A 10414-nucleotide genomic window follows, 5' to 3' on the forward strand; every position below is an offset into this window, starting at 1 on the left:
TTTCTTGGCTTTGCCAATTTTTATAGAAAGTTCATTAGAAATTTCAGCTCTGTTGCAGAACCTCTCTCCGCTCTCACCAAGAAGTCTGCTCAGCCATTCAGATGGACAGAAGAGGCCAACCAGGTTTTCAACAAGTTGAAACAACTCTTTACATCTGCTCCCATCTTAACTCTCCCAGACCCAGAGTTGCCATTTGTGGTTGAGGTGGATGCTTCTGACATAGGGGTAGGAGCAGTCTTGTCCCAGAGAGCCAGGTCTGACAACAAACTTCACCCATGTGCTTTTCTGTCTCGTCGACTGTCTGCAGCAGAGAGGAATTATGATATTGGAAATCGGGAGCTGTTGGCAGTTAAGGTTGCACTGGAGGAGTGGAGGCATTGGTTGGAGGGGGCCAAGCATCCTTTCCTCATCTGGACAGACCACAGAAACCTTACTTACATTCGGGAAGCCAAGAGATTAAATTCCCGCCAAGCTCACTGGGCTCTGTTTTTTAATCGGTTTGTATTTGTTCTTTTTTTACCGCCCAGGTTCCAAGAATTTGAAACCAGATGCACTTTCAAGGCAATTTGATATCCCAGAGCAGGAGTTCAGACCGGAACCCATACTACACACCTCCAAAATAGTAGCAGCATTGAAGCTGCCATCAAAAAGGCCCATCGGCAGCAGCCAGATCCAGGTAATGGTCCACCAGGAAGTCTCATTGTACCTAACCGATACCGCTCTGATGTATTGCTGTCGGCACATGCTTCCCTCCCCTCTGGTCATCCTGGGGCCACAAGAACTTGCAGACTCATCCAAAGGAGATTTTGGTTGTCCAAGTTACAAAGAGATGTTCTGGATTTTGTTGCCGCTTGTACTATATGCGCCCAGAACAAGGAACCCAGAGCCCACCCCCTAGGACTACTGCACCCTTTGCCTATCCCCAAACATCCCTGGTCGCACATATCTATGGACTTTGTAACAGGTTTGCCCAAATCACAAGGTAATACAGTAATTCTGGTGGTGGTGGACAGATTTTCAAAAGCATGTCACCTCTTGCCTTTACCCAAACTTCCCACAGCAAGCCAGACTGCAGAGCACCTTATGCATCATGTGTTCCCACAAGATATGGTCTCTGATAGAGGGTCTCAATTTACATCCCGGTTCTGGAAGGCATTTGGCCGTCTCATTGGGTCTGACATCAGCCTCTCTTCTGGTTTTCACCCCCAGTCTAATGGGCAGACAGAGAGAGTGAATCAGGAGATAGAGAAGACTCTTAGATGTTTAGTGGCAGAAAATCAGACCACCTGGAGCTCTCGATTAGTCTGGGCTGAATTTGCACATAATACTCTCTACCACTCTTCCCTAGGCATGTCCCCTTTTGAATGCCAGTACGGCTTCCCTCCGCTGTTGTTCCCTGGACAGGAGCCGGAGGTGTGTGTTCCTGCCGCTGCTCAATTGGTTCGTCGATGTCGTCGGGTTTGGCAGAAGGCCCGGACAGCTTTACAGAAGGCCTCTCAACTACAACAGAGGCAGGCAAACCGACACCGGAGGTTGGGGCCTATGCTTCGTCCTGGCCAAAGGGTGTGGCTGGCAACCAAAGATCTCCCCCTGCGGGTGGAATCTCGCAAGCTGGCTCCACGCTATATTGGTCCTTTTAAGATCCTCAGGAAGATAAACCCAGTATCTTACCGGTTGCTTCTGCCCAGATCAATGAGAATCCATCCAACATTTCATGTCTCTCGGTTAAAGCCTTTTGTTTGTTCTTCTCTGTCCCCAGCTTGCAAACCTGCCCCAGCTGCTCAAATCATCAATGGAAAACCAGCCTATACTGTCCGTCGGCTGATGGACTCTCGCACAGTACGGGGAAGAGTACAGTACCTGGTTGACTGGGAGGGCTATGGCCCAGAAGAGCGCTCATGGGTACCTGCTAAAGACATTCTGGACCCAACACTCATTTCAACTTTTCACCGTACCCACCAAGGCCTTCAAGCAGGGTTTATACAGAAATCCTTGAGTTAAATTTACTACTTTTTACTACCTTTTTTACTACCTTCAGAATATTTTTTAAAACCATCACGACACTGAATTGCAAGTGTTAATCAGCGACCTTTCTATTATTTACACAGATTTTGACATATATAACATACAAAAAAGAATTAAAGTGAAAAAAATTCTTTTGACTGAAATATTTTTCAGGCCAAGTCATATTCCTTTAACACTTTATGTAGGCGAGACCAATAGCATTTTAAGAGGAGATTTTTTTGCCATAAATTCCATATTGAAGTCTCATGTGGCATATAGGTAGCTGTAGTTTGCAGGGCATTTCAGATTCAGGCGAAACAGCTAAATAACTCACTATACTGTATAAAAAGAAAACATGAATATCACCACCTTTAATGAATCTTTTATTAATTATTTATTAATTGTAAATGTATTTATTTTAGCATTTACTAATAATTTTTTAATCAAAGTTGAAACTGTTAACATTAGTGAATGCACCATGAACCACCGTCAATTACTGTAATGACATAAACAAGAATTAATTAATGCTTATATACTCTATATTTTTCATTGTTTGTTTATGTTATATAATGCATTTACTAATGTGAACAAATACAACTTTTTCATATCATATTATTCAGTACACATAAACAAATAATCCAGGGTCTGTTCTGTTCACACAACAGCTTACAGTCACAGCTATACAAACGTTATGTATGAATATAAACCCTGAACGAGTAACTCGAGTTAAAGTAGTGTACAAATCGCACAGGATGTCTGTAACAAAAGTGAACGAAATTGAATGACTGTACCTTTATCAACAAAATATTATGTTACAATAGAGGCAGCGCTGATGTGCTAGTTTGTGCGCAATGTTTCTGCTGTTTACTTTCTCTTAAGACCTAAATGGTCGTGTTTACATGAGGATATTTGCAAAGACGGGATTTTTGAAGCATGTGTGTTATTTAAGGCCAATAAAGCGGCAAAAATACGTACAACACAAGCTCAATGAGAAACGAATGCGCGGCTAGCGTGCTCCTCTGACACAGAAACAGCGGACGCACTATTGTTTGTATTTGGATGTCATCTGCCTTTTGGTTGTTGTGGCGCCACATGAAGTTTACCAACAAACCCGTTGTACCAGCCACTGGCTATATCAGCATAGCATTAAAAAGCGTGCCGCGGATGATCAGTAACGTGAGAAATCATTTACCCCCAAAATACAGGACCCCTTACGTTAGTCATACTGTGCAAAGACACGCAATTACCTGTTTGGTTTTCTTAGCCCACGAACTGAAAGGCTTGCCAATCTTCATCATTTCGCTAAGCCTTTTACACCTTTATCGACCTTCAAAACATCGGAGCCTTCCTGCATTATAAGTTTGACCATGCTAGCTGAAATAAACTTTTACCTCAAATAAAAGTGTGATACAGTCAGAAAACCCGGAGTGGATCCGGTCCGTAGTGATTACAGAACGCTTACAGCGGAGAGAGGAACGTGATTTGGCTCCACTCCAGGCTTTGATCACATCCCAGAGACGAAAGATTTTTGATTATTTGCCCAGATATGCGGGTGATTTGAACTAATTTCCAGGCATCATAACATTACAAAAGGCAATCGAAAATGTACTACCTCGTCAGATGACGTTTACTACTTTTTACTACTTTTTACTGGCCTTAATTTGGCATAATTTAATTTACTACCTTTTACTACCTTTTACAACCCCGCGGAAACCCTGTCAAGGGAACGTCAGGAGCCGTTCTTAGAAGGGGGGCTTCTGTAAGATTCTCATCTTTGGACTGTTAGCTTCCTCCTGGCCAGCAGATGGCACTTTTCTCTGACACTTAGTAATTAAGCCTGATGTGTTACACCTGTTTTTGTTCTATATAAGTGAAGTTTTGCCATGCCTTCTTTGTTCAGTCTTGAGTTTTTGTTACCAGTTGCCAGTCTGTATGCTACTCTTGTAAGCTTATGTTTTTGACCCTTGTGTCTGTTTTCTTTTCCCTGTTTTTTGGAAGCACGGCTTCCTTTATTTTGTTGTACTTTTTCATTCAGTAAAATTATCAGTTTAATCAAGATCCAGGTCTCTGTGTTGTTTTGCTATCTCTGCTCTTCGATTCACCAGTGGGGAGTTAGCTCTGTGAGTAAGAACAGTCACTTTGAGTATAGGAGACCCGGGTTCAATCCTCACCTAAGACACCCCATTACAATAACATAATACACAATAGCATAAGCAGTCAAATTTGCTGCGGCTATGACGCGACATTATGAGCGAGCATATTACTAATGTAACGTCTAGAAGAAGAAGCTAAGTTAAGCCCAAGCAGGCTACCTCCCCGGGGTAAAAAAACCCCTAGGAGAAAAAAAACAAAAACCCCGGGTTGTTTAGCCGAGGAAATAAAAATAAAAGTCCTAGGAGGGAAAAACCCTTGGGAGATATACATGTATATACACACATATAAACGGATAAGGAGCTTAAGCGGAGATTAAGCAGAGATTAAGCGGATATTAAGCGGGTCCTGCCGGTGGTCGTTGGTCAGGCATCAGCTGGGCATCACATTGAAGGACGACCAGTAGATCAGAGGTGTGCCGACTTTCACATCTACCGGAACTGGGTCTGTTTGTCCCATTGTCCTCAGGGTCAATGGGACCCAGGGACGAGACAGGGAGAGAAAAACAAAATCATATTAGCGTAGGGGCCGTTCACATGTAATGCAAGTTTCACACAGTGATGTGGTTTAACCAGCTTAGTTTCAGACAGACTAACTATTGAGGCATAATTGTTTTATCCACAGTTGAGGATTTTGCAAATTGGGGGCCCACTGCGACGGTATATATGGTAACTAAGGGTCACCTTCCGATTTTTAAGAGAAAATGAAACCTGTCGACCCGTTTGACTAAGGCCTGTAACCCCACTGTCGTTGTTAATGCAGGTTCAGTGGCAAACGGGTCTATATTGCATACTATTTACAAGATCACGAAAAAAACGCCAACATCGCAACCTGACCATACGTGTCAACCCGTTTGACTAAGGCTGGAGGCCCCACTGTCGTCGTTAATGCAGGTTCAGTGGCAAACGGGTCTGTATGGCATACTATTCACAAGACACAAGAAAGCGCCAAAATCGCAACCCGACCATACGTGCCAACCCGTTTGACTAAGGCCGGAAGCCCCACTGTCGTCGTTAATGCAGGTTCAGTGGCAAACGGGTCTGTATGGCATACTATTCGCAATAGAAAGAAAGCGCCAAAATCACAACCCAACCATACGTGCCAACCCGTTTGACTAAGGCCAAAAGCCCCACTGTCGTCGTTAATGCAGGTTCAGTGGCAAACGGGTCTGTATGGCATACTATTTGCAATACAAAAAAAGCGCCAAAATCACAACCCAACCATACGTGCCAACCCGTTTGACTAAGGCTGGAGGCCCCACTGTCGTCGTTAATGCAGGTTCAGTGGCAAACGGGTTTGTATGGCATACTATTCACAAGAACACAAAAGTTCCAAAATCGCAATCCGACTATAGGTTAAGATAAGGTTTTTATTTATTTATTTGGTTGGTCTGTGTTATGACCGCGAGTGCTTTGTTCCGTACAGATAACTATTTCGAGTTAAGTACTTTTACTAGACAAATTATGCGAATGCTTTGTTGAAGAGAAAAGTTTTAAGTCTAGATTTAAAATTATCGACTGTGTCTGATTCTCTGACATCGGTTGGTAAATCATTCCAGAGCTTAGGGGCTAAGTAGGAAAATGACCTTCCACTTTTAGATACTTTTGATAGTCTAGGGACAATCAAGAGACCAGAATTTTGCGACCGTAGTGTGCGTGATGGATTGTATTCTGATAGTAATTCTCTAAGATATGAGGGTGCTAGGCCATTTAAAGCTTTGTAGGTGATTAGTGATATTTTAAATTGTATGCGATATTTAACTGGTAGCCAGTGTAAAGATGCCAGAATTGGGCTTATGTGGTCACACTTTTTAGATCGAGTAAGTACCCTTGCGGAAGCGTTTTGAACTAGCTGAAGCTTGTTTACTTGATTTGCATGGCATCCCCCGAGTAGCGAGTTACAATAGTCTATTCTAGAGGTCATAAAAGCATGGATAAGCTTCTCTGCGTCAGATGTAGACAGTATATGGCATATTTTCGAGATATTTCTAAGATGGAAGAATGCTGTGCGGCAGACGTTGGCGATATGACTATCGAAGGATAAGTTGCTGTCGAACATCACACCTAAGTTCCTAACCGTGGAAGATGGCACCACAGTGCAGCCATCTATGTGCAACTTGTAATCTGACATATTATGTTTGTAGCAATTCGGTTCAATGATAAGTATCTCTGTCTTATTGGAGTTCAGCTTAAGAAAGTTATGTGCCATCCAGTCACTAACATCGCTAAGGCAGTCTGTTAGCTTAGAAAACGTGTGTTTCGCTGGGATGTGAGGAGATGTAAAGCTGGGTATCATCCGCATAGCAGTGAAAACTTATGTTATGTTTCCTGATAATGTCTCCTAGAGGTAACATGTATAACGAGAACAGGATAGGACCTAAAACCGAACCCTGCGGTACACCGTATTTAACCAGGGAGTGATATGACTCTTCCTCGTTTACATAAACAAAGTGATAGCGATTGGTTAGATACGACCTAAACCAGGCTAGCGCCTGACCACTGATACCAACATAGTTTTCTAGTCTATTGAGTAAGATTGTATGATCTATTGTTTCAAAGGCTGCACTAAGGTCTAATAATATAAGAATTGAGATTTCACCACGATCGGATGTTAATAGGAGGTCATTTGTAACTCTAAGCAACGCTGTCTCTGTGCTATGGTGAGGCCTGAATCCTGATTGAAACTTTTCATATGTACTATTATTTGTCAAGAATGTGCGTAACTGGCTTGCCACTACCTTTTCTAATATTTTCGAAAGAAAAGGGAGATTTGAGATTGGTCTAAAGTTATTAAGCTCTCCCTGATCAAGCTGCGGTTTTTTAATCAGCGGTTTAATAACTGCTAGTTTGAAAGCTGTTGGAACGTATCCTATTTCTAGCGATGAGTTAAAGATATTTAGAACCGGGGTTGACACTACAGGGAATACCTCTTTAAGCAGTTTTGTGGGAACGGGGTCTAATATACAGGATGATGATTTGGATGATGTAACTAGAGAGCTCATCTATTGTAGTAGGTTTAAATGAATCAAGATGTTCGTATGGTAGTCTAGTGTTAAGTGAACTAACGGGTAGAGTGATGGCTGCCTGGGTAGCTACGATGTTTTCCCTTATAGCCGTAATTTTGTTAGAAAAGAAGTTCATGAAGTCGTTACTATTGTGTTGAAGTTTACTATTGGTTTCTGTTTGTTCTTTATTTCTAGTCAGTTTTGCAACGGTGCTGAAGAGGAAACGAGGGTTATTATGATTCTCATTTATAAGCTTGCTAAGATAGGTAGATCTGGCGGTTTTAATAGCCTGTCTGTATTGTTTAAGACTCTCTTTCCATGCTGCACGCCATACCTCTAACTTTGTGCTTCTATAATTTCTTTCCATTTTCCTAGTTGCCTTTTTGAGCGCTGCGGTGTGATGATCATACCATGGAGCTGGCGGTTTTTCTTTGATTCTCTTTTTTCGAATGGGAGCAACGGCATCCAATGTGTTAGAACAGACATTGTTTAGGTTTTCTATTACAATATCTAGATCGTCACAGTTATCTGCTACATGTTTAATTTGGGACAGGTCTGGAAGAGTGCTAATAAATCTATCTTTAGTGGTGGAAATTATTGTTCTGGCTAATCTGTAGCATGTTGTGGATTGAGTGATCCTATCTAGAAGTACAGTGTATGACACAAGGTAATGGTCAGAAACTGCATCACTCTGAGGTGATATTTTGATGTCATTAATATTGAGCCCGAGTGACAGAATTAAGTCTAATGTGTGCTTACGAGTATGCGTTGGCCCTGTCACGTTTTGTCTAATATTGAGAGACTTTAGAACATCCATAAACGCACGTCCTAGTGCATCTGTTGGGTTCTCCACATGAATATTAAAATCACCAACGATAAGAGCTGTATCTACAGTGACTACAAGCTCAGACAGGAAATCTGCTATTTCTTTAAGGAAATCTGCATGGTGGCCCGGAGGTCTATAGATTGTAGCTATGGCAAAAGAGAGCTGTTTGTGGTTACGATCGGTTATTTCCATATTTAACAACATTAGTTCGAATGATTTAAATTTTACTTCAGATTTTTGGTTTACTTTAAAAATTTTGTTGTATATTGTAGCTACACCACCCCCTCTCCCCTTTAATCGAGGTTCGTGTTTATAATAATAGTCTTGTGGGGTGGATTCGTTTAAACTAATGTAGTCGTCTGCTTTAAGCCAGGTTTCTGTTAAACAGAGTGCATCTAAGTTTTGGTCTGTAACTATTTCATTGACAATAGGTTCTTTATTGGTAAGCGATCTAATGTTAAGAAGGCCGAATTTTAACATTCGAGGTTCATCTGTTAATGTATTGTTTTCTAATTTTATATTAATCAGATTTGTACCAGATGTGGCAAGCGGTGCTCTGTATTTATTTGTTCGGGGAACAGATACAGTTGAAATGTGTTGATATTCTGGTAGGATTGACTCGAAGTGCTGGGATATAAGTGATCTTGAAATATCACGGCAGCTAACAGATGGACGGTTAAGCCGATCCGTCTGTTGCCTGACTTGTACCCTGGATAGTCAGACTGTATTCGAAGTAAGACTTCTAGCACACACAAAGCAAAGCACACACAAAGCAAAGCAAAAACATCATCAATGTATGTTCAACCTTTTTTTCCCTTTTGTTTGATTGACATTGAGACAGATTGCTTAAAATCTAAGTGATCTAATATAATGTTACACATCAGATATTTTTACCCAACAGTTAACCAAACATTTACTTAAGACATAACAGATTATATATCCTACCTGCGAGAATTCTTATCAAAACAGATATTTTTAAAACTGTAATTTTGTGTAGATGTCTATATATCCGGGTCGTGCACGCGCTTCAGATGTCAGTCAGTCAGCGTGAGGAGATCGCTTTTGAGTCTTGTCGCTCTTAACTCTTTAACATTAATCAGGTACCGAACTTTATCTCTCTTAATGACTCTTTTAACATCAAGCAAGTCCTGCAGTCTATTTTCTAAGTCATGCATAAAAGCGAAACCAAAATGAATTGAGACGCATTTTTGTATTAGATTAAGCATTAGGAGGACGGTAACGTTACACCTCTCAGATGTATAAATAAAGATCATTTCAGATGTCCAACGATAGAGCATTGGATTTGCTAGACGATTTGCTTAATGTTCTCATTTCTATGAAAACCTTCGACTCATTTAGACAGGTTCACATTTGCCTGCGTCTCTGTTCATTCATTCAACTATGGGCTGGACCAAGGGTCAAACAGAAATTGCACGTTGCGTTAATCGCCGTTAATAAAATTAGTGGCGTTAAAATGAATTTGCGTTAACGCGTTATTAACGCGTTAAATTTGACAGCCCTATTTAATACACATTTAAGATGACCATGGATTAACTTTAATTTGCATAGTCATTGATATAAAAAGCGTATTTTTTGCATATACAAGCATTGTCTAAAAATGAAAATAGGCTTTTCCTTAATTATTATTACAAGAACATCATATAGCCTAATATTAGACACCCAAACTAAAGTGAAGAACATTATCTTTAATTTGAAGTCTGACCTGAACTGAACATCAACGCAGACATGATTTTCCTCTCAGAAGTTTAAGATCATATAGGCTACATCTTGAACGTAGATATATAAATGAACACAGGGAAAGGAAGTTTAACACTAGCAGCTAAAAACTATCAGGACATAAACACGGGCTTATTTTATTTTATTGGAGCCTTACCTCCAGATAAAGTAATAAACTGGATTGATGATTTAAATGTTGTTTACTCACATGTGCGTTGTTAACTCTCCGGATTTTATGTTGTGCACTGCTTCACTCGTTCACTTCTCCACATGGTTGGTTTGTTTACAGTGTCGCGTGAACAGCTACACTGCAGGTTCGACTTCATTTGGCGCTAAGCAGACCTCTTGATGATGTCAAAGTACCGTGAGAGTGATTCAAAGGAGATAGGGGGTTTAGGATTCAGCCCGTGTCTCGTTTTTTTCTGTTGTACCAAAGCCTTGCGTCACGTAATGCTTGGCGAACCTTTGACCCACCTCATAAGGACTATCGGCACATCCGGGAACTTGACTGTAAATTTCGTCACCGCCCCTTTTTGGGGGATAAAAAACAGACCTTCCATTGACTTCCATTCAGCAACGTTTTTACACAGCCGGCAGGCGTAAATAACTTATGAAATCACTCAGATTAAACATGTTGAGTAATTATCTGTCCACCCTGCCTGCCATAGAGCCCGAAAGATACATTAACACAT

Source organism: Misgurnus anguillicaudatus, chromosome 6, assembly GCF_027580225.2.
Source record: "Misgurnus anguillicaudatus chromosome 6, ASM2758022v2, whole genome shotgun sequence".
Classification (NCBI taxonomy): domain Eukaryota; kingdom Metazoa; phylum Chordata; class Actinopteri; order Cypriniformes; family Cobitidae; genus Misgurnus; species Misgurnus anguillicaudatus.